The 12,746-nt window shown below is 38.7% G+C and overlaps 1 protein-coding gene across 2 annotated transcripts in view; it reads left to right on the forward strand.

Moving 5' to 3' along the window:
• glra4a (glycine receptor, alpha 4a) overlaps window positions 1–12,746 on the forward strand; it is an 81,052-nt gene that overhangs the window by 38,587 nt on the left and 29,719 nt on the right. The gene's annotated exons all lie outside the window — the stretch shown is intronic.

A 12,746-nucleotide genomic window follows, 5' to 3' on the forward strand; every position in this document is an offset into this window, starting at 1 on the left:
TGATTCAAGTCACAAGTCATTGGCGTTCAAGTCTGAGTCAAATCATAAGTCTTTATAAAATTTATCAAGTCACAAGTCATTAAAATAATGACTCAAGTTTGACTCGAGTCCAAGTCATGTGACTCGAGTCCACACCTCTTTTAGAAATAAAACAAAACATTTGCAAGTCACCAGATGAAAATCAGAAATGCTGACTCATTAAGTAGTATTAATAATACCTTTTTCTCAAATGGGTTCCAACTCCAGTGAAATCAAACTTGGAAAATTCCATGTATTCATTAGCCTTATGTTTCTCATGCTGCACCTTCTGCACTGTAACTGCTCACCCGTTTTTCTGATTCTTAAAATGGAGAATAATGTGTGTATTTACTTTGATTTGAGTATTTTAATTATGCTGTCACATTACTTTAATGTTTGTGTTCTTGCTGATGGAAACCACATTGGATTGCCTCTTTATGAGATGTGCTATACAAATAAAGCTTCCTTGCCTTAATGCCTAAAGCAATTAGCTAAACTCAAACTGAAGGAAATTATTGTTGAACGTATAGAAACAAACTAGGAATGACCATAAAAACAAGCACAGGCTATCTGTTCATGTGATTTATACTGAGACTGATGTAGTGACACTTCCTGACACCTCAGCCAAGTTTACACTGTGTGATTTTCATCTCGTTTTGAGTCAATTTTCAACCCGTGCTACTATCTTTGAGGTCAGGTATTTTATGTCTTGTATTGTGTAGTATACAGGGGGTTATAAAAGTGATTCACACCTCACGACTAGCTCCCAAACAGCTATCGTGCAGTCACATGGGAATCAGACTCTGTAAAATCTGCTGGTGCCTCGTGAGGGTATCGCTCTGTTGAAGAAGCATATCCACCTAATTATCCCACAACTATTCACACAGCAAATATGCCAACAAGTCTCACCAGCCATTTCCTTGTCCATATACGTGGTTCCAAACCTCGGTTTACTTCCTACATGTCATTCCTTCTTCTTCTGCCTCCAACCCCCTTAAACCCCTTTATGGCCTCCTGCAACTACGGCAAGCCTTAAGTACAACAGACATCAATAAGAGCGCAACAGACTCCTCTCTTTTAGGTTTCTGGATTAAAAGGTTCAGCGTGTTTCATAGTATCTACTATTTTTAGCTTATTTTCAGGTCCAAAGTGTTGCTTTCACATGTGCAGCATGAGCAATCACGTCGCATCCGAGCATCGGGTGGTACAGTGTGAGATTTTGACTTATGAGCTGTGCCCTGCAACAAACTCGTAGAGTTTAAGATGGAGCTGATTATAACGACGAAATACATCCGGCTTTAGCTGGTGACAAATTGGAAACACTAATCATCAAGTTTCTAACTACATTTTCAGAGTACACAGTTAAATTGTAGTTGACCTCAGTAAGAATCCAGCTGGAGAAATTCCTCTGTGACTTTTATGTCCAGAGTAAGATGGGAGGATTGTGAGGTAAAATGTGGAGACACACAAAAACTCACTAAACACTCTTCTTTTATGTGGAGATGTGAGACCGTTTCACACTTCATGTTGCTGCAGTATGTCATGCAGCGACCCAGAAAATAGCTGGCATAGCATAAGAAAACCCTGTTTTATATCCGTTTTGTTACCCAGCAGAATGGAAAACAAATGTCTTTTCATTCAGGCTCTTAACCAAATGTGTTAAGTTCAACATAATGTTGCATGTAAACACTAAATGCTATAAATATGAATTGGTGTCAGTTGAACTTCTTAGTCGTCTTTTGTTTGAGGATCAAGCCGCAGTCCATTTCAAGCAGACACATTAAAGCAATCTCTTGGTGTCAGTATCTTCTCTTCAGCATATCAGAAATCCTGCTGGCTCTGTTTCACAGAGACTGACAGGAGGTAGTCAGTGCTGATACCAGATCTTAGAAGGAAAACGGTGGCCTGAATACAGAGTGGTTTAAAGAGAAGTCTTTGAGGATGGGTAGGTCTGAAGAAACTCTCTGTAACTCCTTTGAGGGGTAAAGGTCAGTCCTGCAGTCTTATCATAGAGATCACTTTTATAACTCTATAACTTTTGGTGATTCACAGCGAGCCTTACTGTTTGTAGATAGACTAGTTTTAGACCATGTTACTCAGCACATAAGGGGGCTGTAACTATTGTTTCCCATAGGGCCTGATTATTCTCAGAACAACTGTGCAACAGAAACATTTATTTCGTCTTAACACAGGGCTCACCTGAGGTTCACTTGCTCATGCGTACCAAATAGATTAGGTTTGAGCAACATCCATTTTTTCATGCCTTGAAGCATTCCTTTCTGCTACTGTATTCTGCATTTTAAAGACAATAATAAACCACTCATGCTAAAGAGACTGACATAAAACAGTTAAATAAAAACTATACAAATATTTGGGAAAAAGAGCTGTTGTTCCTTGTTTGCTGTCATTTATGTTGGTAAAAACTGAGTTTATGTGAATATCTGACTGAACAAAAATAAAAGTTATGTTTTACTTCAAAGCTTTGGAATGTTATTAATACATATATTTATGTGGTATTTGTTTAAAAACTGAGTAACTTATTTTTCTAGTATGCATTACAACTTTACTCTGTGACATCTTTATTTTCAATCCAATCATTCAAGTGACCTCCAAGGTCCCCTTTGGATCTTTTAGGTTTAACCCTTAATAGGGCCAACGTCCATATTTAGACACTTCCATTCACATCATAAATAATGTCAGTGTGCCTTTTCACAACCTCTTAGAATTACAGGATTTCACCCAAACAATCATCAGAGATCAAACAAGTCATGGTTTGCACCATGGCGCCATTACACCAATCAGTGCATAGCTATAACGCATCAAGTATTGGCGTGTCTGCAGAGCCTGAAAACTGCTCAGTCTCCTCTCGTGTTTTCGGTCAGATCTCTAAAACTAACGATGCTAGGTTTATGAAACTCTCACATCACAACTTTGACTAGTTGTGCTAATTAAGGATGCATGTGTTGTAAATGTTAAACTCAGTGAAGTTGGTGAAATCTTAGCATGAAAATCTAATCTGCCATATTTGAACATGCACCCTGAACAAGTAAAATAAATTATGAATATCTTTAGGTAAAATCTGTTGTTTTTTAGACATAATCTTAATATTAATGGTAACAGTAATAATAACAATTATGATATTGAATTTATTTTGCAGTTTTGAACTAAGATTTCTCTGGAAAATTGAGGAAGACAGTTATTGTGCCAACCAATCTCTTCATCAGTGATGATCAATAGGAGGAAGATGACACTGAAGCATATCCTCAAATATAAAATATTCTAATAATTGATATTTGATCAGAAATAGTATCTATTGTTCAATAACTTTACAAAAATTTTCTGCAATAACCTGTTTTTATAAATATATACTTTTTTGTTTAATAATTGTGATGTATTCTATATCTTTTACAGTGATATAATGATGTAAAATTAGCTAGATTATTCTAAAGTGTCTTATAATTATCTATACTGTTCAAAACTAATGTTTATTTAACTTGTTCATGTTATTTTACTTTGGGATTTCTTTTACCAGAACTGGGCCAACGTCCATATTTGATCACTTGGTGTTTCACCTCTGATTTTCCGCGTGAAAATAAATATTTTTGAAAATTGTGACAACAGAAATATACTTTGGTTATGGACTACAATAACACCATGAGGTTGACATTAAAACAATTAAAATACTCCACTGAGTGCCCTATAAAGGTTTAATGGGTCTAGTTTACCATTATGACAAGGGGGTGAATTTTCCCAGTGGTCACTTGTAACTCATCCTTTTAGATGTAATAGAAGCTTGAAATTACGAATAACAAAGGGAGTGTTCTTTTGATTGACAGGTGAGCCGTTCACGCAAGCGGCTTGTCTCCCTGCTTGCTTCAGGGAAAGCATCAGCCTCGGCTTCACATTAAAAGTTTTACAGAAGGCAGAAAGTAGCAGAGTCACTCAACCATGGTCTTCTGGCCAAAAGCGCCCACCAACCTCTGTTAGCTTTGATTGGAGTCCACATGATCTCAGGCTCGGGGGGGGGGGGGGGGGGGGGAGAGTTCCAGAGTCTGGGGGCCACAGCAGCAAATGATTTGTCACCTCTGGTCTTTAGCCTGGTGCGCTGCACAACCAGTAGGCTTTGGTCACTGGACCTCAGGGACCTGCTGGGATGTAGGGACTGAGAAGATCACCAATGTATGATGGTGCTTGTCTATGTAAGAACCTAAATAAACAGAACCAGGAACTAGTTAACCGTCAGCCAATGATGCTTGAAGAGGAGTGGAGTGATGTGGATGTATTTGAAGGACTTGATCAGAAACCCAGCACAGGCATTCTGAACCACCTGCAAACAACTCAGACTAGTGAAAAATTAATTGCAGTTGTCCAAGCATGAAGAGATAAAGGTGTGGATGATGTCCACTTCAAAACGCAAGAAAATGGGACTCAGCAATGTTCCTGAGATGGAAGAAGGAAGAGCAAACAAGAAAACTGACATGAGAATCCAGGGTGAGAGTTGGGTCAAAGGTCCCACCAAGATTCCTGATGGAGGGTTTGGTGTGAGAAGCAAGATGACCAAGAGAGTCTCTGACTTTGGGAACCAGCTTGTCTGGGGCACAGATGAGGATCTCAGTCTTATCTTCATTCAGCTGTAGAAAGTTCCCAGCCATCCAGGTTTTGATAGAGTCTAAGCAGGAGCGTAACAGCTGTACCTTAGACATCTCATGGGGCTTAAAGGAGATGTACAGTTGGATGTCATCTGCATAAAAATGGTAGGAGATTATTTTAAACAAGCTCGGGATGTGCTGAAGAGGAAGCAGATAGAGGAGGAGGACAGAACCTTGTGGGACGCCATGGGTAAGAGAGGTGGTGGAGGACCTAAACTTGGTGACAGTCACAGAGAAAGAACGCTCAGAAAGATAAGAGGAGAACCACTCCAGAGCAGATCCTGATAGGCCTACCCAGTCTCTCAGCCTCTCCAGTAGCAGGTGATGGTCAACAGTGTCAAAGGCTGCAGTCAGGTCCAGCAGGACCAAAACAGAACAGTGCCCTGCATCACTGTGAGTCAGAAGGTCATTAGAGACCCTAAGAAGAGCTGTTTCAGTAGAATGAGCTCTACGAAAACCTGACTGGAAGCTATCATAGATGTTATGATCATCAAGAGCAGCTGTGAGTTGTTTAGCCACAACCTTTTCCAAGATCTTGGAGATGAACGGAAGTTTAGAGATGGGTCTGAAGCTGCTATGGAGAGAAGCATCAACCAAGGGAGCAAACCTTTGCAGACATCAAGCAATGACAAACTTTTTATCAGCTTACAATATGTGGGTATCACTATAATCATAAAAGGAAAATAATTTGGAAGTTACTTTACAGTTTTTTTAGTAGGTTCTAGATCCGTCACAGCCGTTTGATTTTGAGTGTGCTGACATTTTACTGGTATTTTTTCAAGACTGTGGGATTTGGTGTATCAAAGGAAAAATAAAAAAGGTTTTCTGGAATGAACTTAAATAAAGAAACTTTAGAAAGTGTGTGTGGGTGGAGGAATTCATTCTGCTGTGACACTGACAGCTACAAGGGGTTGAACAAAGTATGGATCTGGCTTCAGCCGATTTAACACAGCGTGAATCCGGCAGATAAACGAATTAAATCATAAACAGAAGGGTCTTACATTAAACACAAATATGATTTTCAGCTCACTAAACTAGAAAGAACAAGTGTGCTGCAGATTAGTTAAGGTTGCATGGGAAAAGCCTGGGGTGGAAGTAAGAGTTCAGTGTTGTAGAAACATAAGCTCGTCATTAAGCTACAGCTCATTGTGCATTTATTATTGCTGCGGCACAAGCCTGGAAACATTGTTTATTTTCAAAACTCCAGTGATGTCAAGGCTCAGTGTCACAAGATTTGAGAGTGCATTCAAAATTAGCACATATATGCACATGATCTATGGTTTACCCTGGATCAGTCTAGATCAGTTCAAAGATAATGTTGGAAACAGGAGGAACTGTCAGCACACACATGTAAAACAATATTTAGTTCTTCAAGCTGTTTTTGCATTGTTGTGATAAAAAAACCAGATGTGCAGACTTGTGAGGGGTGCTTTTGAAAATTCTATTTACTGAAACTTATATTAGAACAGCTGAATGAATACAGATGTTTAATGCACAAAAGAGTTAGAGTTCTTTTTCAGGTAATAAGCGACAATGACTCTGACTGTTTGCTTTGCAACATTGATGTTTTATTTCCATAAATAACACAAACATAGAGGAGTTCTGCTGTGTGGTGGAGTTGCTAATGCTAACGTTTAGCTTCTACTAGCTAAGACGTTATTTGCTGTTTCCTGGACGTTAAACAACAACAGCCTTCCCCATCGCGAGCCAAAATGGGCGAGTCCATGAATGTTAAATGACAGTGTGACGTAGATCTGTCAGGCTTTTCAAATCCTAGAATTTCACCGTCTATTTTCTGTATATTTCTGTATAATATATATATTTATAGGACCAAATATTTTCAAAAATAATAAGTAAACCTTGGTTCCCCAGTGGAGGCTCTCTTTAACAGAATGAAGATTTGATGTAATATTTGAGAAGCATCCTCAGAATGTAAGTAACAACAGAATAGAAACATACATCTCTATTACTGACACCACAACATGTTACATAGTTAAACACAGAAACACAAATACTACTGGCTGAAGTATTGCAGAAACTTTATTATTTTTAATGGTTGTACTAAACTCTTTTTTTAGTCATGAACAGATACTTCTTCTGCTTTTATGATGCTGCACGTCTACTATGTCACATTGTTAATTGCTCTGATTGGTCTTAGTGCTGTCCAATGACACGCCTAGACACTTTGAAAGGCAACCGTAAATGTTACCCTTACGACTGAGCTCTATCTAAGGGTTGTGGCCAGACTTTATACTTACATACGATGACTTGCCCAGCTACCATTCTCCACTTTCAACACAATTTTACATTTCCTCTGGATTCTAATCCTTCTCTCTAACCTCTAGATTAAATCTGTTTTGTTTTTCCTGCAGATTTAGTTATAGACCGTTTGTCTATGTTATTATTGTTCGGCAATTTTTCACCTCCAGGTGTAAACTTGTGATTTATCTCTCCAATTCCCTCTGTTTGTCCACACATGCTTCACAATGTCAAATCCAGATTAAGTGGGAAGCATTTCCATCTGATGCTGTTTGTTTCGGTGTTCCATACAAGAGTGCAGGAGGGGCAGGGGTCACTGAAGATAAATGTTTAAGGTTACATGTCAGTGCACTCTAAATGACATTTCCAACTGATCAAAAAGAGGGCCTTAGTAGCCGTAGGCCATCGTGTTTGTTAAATACAAAAATATACTGACATAACTGGATGCGCACTGATGGGCTGCCTGTCACTGACATGTTAGACCTTTTAGGAGGTGTTAGATCCACCTAGCTGTTATGAGTCAAACTGGATGTAAAAGTTATTTGGGAAACAGGAAATGAGAGAAATGTCTTTCAACTGATAGAGAGCATGCCAACATTTTTATGTTATTGTCTAATGGGGCGGATATCACCCGGTGCTCCCACTCTGGAAGCGCAGGAAGAGGCAGATTGTTAGATAATGTGATTGTCTGATCACCTCCTTCAGAGGAAAAATGATAAACAGCATTTGTGTATGCTCCGCAGAAGGAATCCCATCCCACCCAATTCAGTATACTTTTATCTGCTATATTTAAAGCTGAACATTAAGATTTTAGGGAATAGGATTGGATGTTTTTTAAATTTATAGCAGCCAGTCAGTCGTGTGAGGTTTATCTATTTTTATTTGATCAAATAAGAGAGTAATGACAATAGGAATGGTTACAAATTTTGCAGTTTTAATTAAATGTTTGAACTTTGCTCGAACCCTCTTCAAACCAAGTTCTCCTCACAGCTGAGCCTTTTGTAACAGACATGGACTTTTAATGCTTCAGTGCATACGCTTGACATTTTGTAACTGATGCTGCTGCATTTTTGCTGAAAAATATCACAACATGTAATGTAGAAATGAGTAGTAACAGTAGTTTGCCTGGTGCCAGAAACCTGGATTTTGAGGAATTTTTTATTTGAAAAGGAAGCTCATGGCAAAATTAAAAATGCCCTACAATTAAAAAAGCCTTTTTATCTTTATGCTTGCTTTCAAATCTTTAACCCAAGGGTCCTCAACTCAATTTGTTTAAAGGCTGGAGTTGGTTCCAGCAGACACTGTGAAGGCCAGATGCTCTTCTAAAATAAAGTTCAGGTATTATTGTTTCTTAAGTTATTAATATGTAAAATGGCATTGTTTTCCCTCTAAACTGTTATAATTGTAGTTTAAGTTGTGGTTGGAGAACATAGAAAATATTAATATTTGGACATGAATTTTGCTGCTAAACTTCAAAGTCCCCAAATTGGGGAGTGTTAGGGCCCAAAGGGGCCAGGTGGAAAGGTCTGGCGGGCCGGATGTGGCCTGTGGGCTGCCAGTCAAGGTTCACTGCTTTAAACCTTTTACCCGGACCATCAGATACCAGAACTGCTTCTTCATTTGTCACATTCTGAACTCTGCTTTCTGATATCTGATCACAATAAAACTCATGGACTAAATATTTACCGCACTCACAAATTTCTCACAACTATCCAAAAATGAACACACACATACACACACACATACAATGGACAGGGACAAATAAACAAATAGTCGACTTCTCCCTCATGAACAGCAACATTTTGGACTGTATATAGTATCTTTATTCTTACTAGGCATTTCTGGACGGATGCAAACTGCTTTGTACTTGTGACATATGCAATGACAATAAAGTTGAATTCTAGTATATTAAACTTTTTGGTTCACTTCATATTCTTATATTTTACTGTTTTGGAACAATTCCATAGATTAAGTTGAATTTACTGACTCACTACCATCAAGGCAGAAGCTCATAGCCATTCGGACCAGAACCTCTCACCACAAAAACTGATTCTTCCCCTCTGCTGTTGGACTCATGATTGACAATCCTAGGGTTGCCCACTCCAGTTACTTGGTTTCAGTCACATGACCCTGTGTTGTGTTTGTACCTGAACTGATCTGCTCTGATCATAACCTACACTGTCTTGTATATAGTAGCTGTTTCTCTAATTATTGCCACTTTATATTATTATTTTATCATGATTATATTCTTACTTCCTATATTAGCTTATCTCTTATTTTTCTCTTTCTTTTTGCACCAAGTACCGAGGCTATTTCCTAACGTGATTTCTAGCACATATGGCAATAAACCCTTTCTAATTCAGATTCTGACCAAACCTAGTTTTAACCTATTTCTGCCATGTCCCCCTACGGTACTTACATTTATCCACATCACTTCTGAATTTAAACACTACTAATTTAATCTGTAGAAACTACTTTGTGACCTCCTGGCTTCAGCGTTTTACATACAGTACAATCACCTGATTGTTAAAACAGATTCATACATTGAGCACCGATAACTTAAAACAATTTCCAATTTCAGCTAACATTTAATCACGACTACTCTGACTGTGCAAATATTATCTCAATAAACTAATAATTCTGGAAAATAGTTATCTTTGTTGTTGAAACTGTTACAATGTCAGATGTGTTTAGTTATGCCTAAAATAGTTTAACATTCAAACCATCCTCAGTACCATAGCTGTTTAAAAAAACTTTTCTAAGTATTTAGATAGTATTTAGTAAAAGAAACAACAGGGCCAGGAAGACTGGAAAAGGTCTGATCTCAAATGCAAGAAGGCCTGTAGAATGGCGATGTATTCCCTGAAAGAAAGCACAAGTCTTAATGCAGCAGAGGATGAGAAGTTCAGCTGTTGAACTCTCCACAAAGAATTCACTTATATTATCATTAATCTCTGAACTACATTACAAAATCCTCTTTACTCTCATGAAAAAATACTTTTACTTTTCTAAAGTTTTCCCTGATCAAGTTCATTATCAACAAGTCTCTAAAGCAGTCGATTAAGACAATCTTTGTCCAAATGTGAAGAGCCTAATAGCAGAAGGAATAAAGGACGTGGAATAGTGATTAGTTCTCATTGTAGTCACATTAAAATGTCAGCCTGAAGGCGTTATGGAGAACTCCACTGAGACGACATGGTCTAGTTAGCTGGTAATTTTTACTGCTTTCTCAGCCACCTGTTTCTTCCAAAGGGAGACCAAGTCCCCATGCTGAACTGCAATAATCTTAGAGCACACATTCATTGGGCTGTTTAAGGTGTTTAACCCAGCTAATCTAAGAAAATGTTTAAATATCTTCAATTAAAAATTGAAATATTATTTCACGAGGTCAAAAAAAAGGTTTGTCTTAGCAATAAATGAACTACTTGTCAGTCTGATCTGTGTTTACAGTTTACATCAAAATGTAATTGATAACTGAAAGTATATCCACAATTTTAATCTTTTTATTATGAATTTTGTTTATTCCAGTATAATTTTAGGGATTTTTTGTGTCCTTTTTAACTTGTAAAGATTAATGTAAACCACATCACAAGAGCATATATGGCTGTTTTTAAAAAAATGTACAAAATGTAAGTATTTTCTAAGTACCTACATGATTAAATAAAGTGTTAGCCTAGTAAACCATCGAAAATAAAAAATATGACCAGCTCATTGGCCTAGTGGTGTTAGTGTCTGCCCTGAGACTGGGAGATTGGGGGTTTAAATCCATGGTCAGGTCATACTAAAGACTTTGAAAATGGGATGCAACGCCTCCCTGATGCCTTGACATTCAGCATTAAGGGGTTGGATTCAGGGGTTAAACCATCAAATAGTTCCCGAGCATGGCCATGTCTTCAGCTCACCTGCTCTCACAGGGGATGGGTCAAATGCAGAGAAGAAAATTCACCACACACAAGAGTGTGTGACAACTGATGGGACTTTAATCTTAATATGTAGTCATGGTTTGTTTCAAGGGATCATAGCTTTAGTCAAGCCATAAGCCTTTGAAATAAACCAGTCATGTGGCAGAATCTACGGTTGTCTTTTAGACTGTCTCCGCATGCATTTGTGCAGCACTAGAAGCATCGAACAACATGACTTACTCTCTGCCATGGATGTCAGTCAATAGGACAGTGCACCATATGCTGTCCAGAAAGAAGAAAGTATATTCTTTTTTCAAAATAAAGGACTTTAGTACCTCTATCTGCTCATGTCTCAAAGAAAATCCCATGATGCCAAAGGCATTTCAAATGAGCGCCCTTCCTGTGCTGGCACCATCTTCATAGCTTTTCTCCATTGAAGCTCTGGTGCAAAGCCCACCCAACAAATGTAAAGATTTGTGATTGGCAAGACACAAAACTGATCAGACCAATGGTAGCACAGCTGAGGCTACAGTAGGGCATGGCTAGGCCGACCTGAAGAACAACATCGTTTTCTGTTCCTATGGTTGGTCTAGATTTCTAGACCTAATAAAATGTGCCAGGAGAGTGAATTTAGACTGAGATGCGTCTACTCACCCAAAGTTGCTGACCGCAGGAAAATCTGAAAGCATCAAAAGAGTTACGTTTTCACTATAAAATCATCTGTTGAGAAAATGAACACTTCAGCAATGAGACTTAGAGTGAATGATTAAATAATCCTCCACACCAAAGAGTCTCCATTTCATCTTGCTGCCCTGAGCATCATAGCATGTAAACTTAAGAGAATCAAATTAAGTACCAATAAAGTTGGTTTGAAAAAGAGGCAGAAAAGGTGAAATGAGTCAAGTGACCACTAAAACTTTTATTCAAGGGGGATTATTTATGGTAAATATTTTTAAACATGATCCAAATTTTCTTTTTTTGAGTAAGAAAAATCTTCCAATGGGGTAAGCAAAAGCCGTTTGGCTAGAATTCTTACAACAAACAAATAAATCTATACTTTGATTCTTCTTATGCATGGATGAGGAGAACAAGCTCCATGCAGAAAGGCCAAACAGGCTAAATTCGAACCGCATTTAAACCATTCTCACTGCGAACCAACAATGTTACCAACTGCACCCCCACAATCCTTCTCCACAGCCACCTGGGCCAGCATTTCTGGAGAAATTCCAAGGTACTCCCTGGCCAGCTGACAAACATGGTCCCTCTAGAGTGCCCTGGGTCTTCCTTCAGGTCTTCTCCCGGAAAACCTCACAAGGCAGCCGTCCAGGAGGCATCATAACCAGATGCCCGAGGCTCCTCAACTGGCTCCTGATCTGCTCTGAGTCCTTCCTGGATGATCGAGCTTCTCACCCTGTCTCTAAAGGAGAGCCTAAACACCCTGAAAAGAAAACTAATTTTGGCCGCTTGTATCTGTGATCTCGTTCTTTCGGTCACTACCCAATAGCTTGTGCGTATAGATGAGGTTTGGAACGTAGATTGACCGGTAAATCGAGAGTTTCGCCATCTGGCTTAGCTCTTTCTTCACCATGACAGACCGGTACAACACCCGCATCATTGCGGACGTTGTACCGATCCACCTATCGATCTTGCGCTCCATCTTTCCCTCGTGACTAAGACCTTGAGATACATAAACTCCTTTACTTGAAGCAAGACCTCTTCCCTGACCTGGAGAAGGCATTCTACCCTTTTTCCAACTCAAAACCATGGTCCCAGATTTAGAGGAGTTGAAAGTTTTAGCTGTTTAACCTAGCTGAATGTCTTTTAACCCCATAATAAAGCAAATACATCAAAGCGTCATTTCAGTGCTCAATAATGTAGACCGGCGGTACTCACTTCTGGACCTGGAGAGTCGGTATCC

Source organism: Nothobranchius furzeri, chromosome 1 (assembly GCF_043380555.1).
Source record: "Nothobranchius furzeri strain GRZ-AD chromosome 1, NfurGRZ-RIMD1, whole genome shotgun sequence".
Lineage (NCBI taxonomy): Eukaryota > Metazoa > Chordata > Actinopteri > Cyprinodontiformes > Nothobranchiidae > Nothobranchius > Nothobranchius furzeri.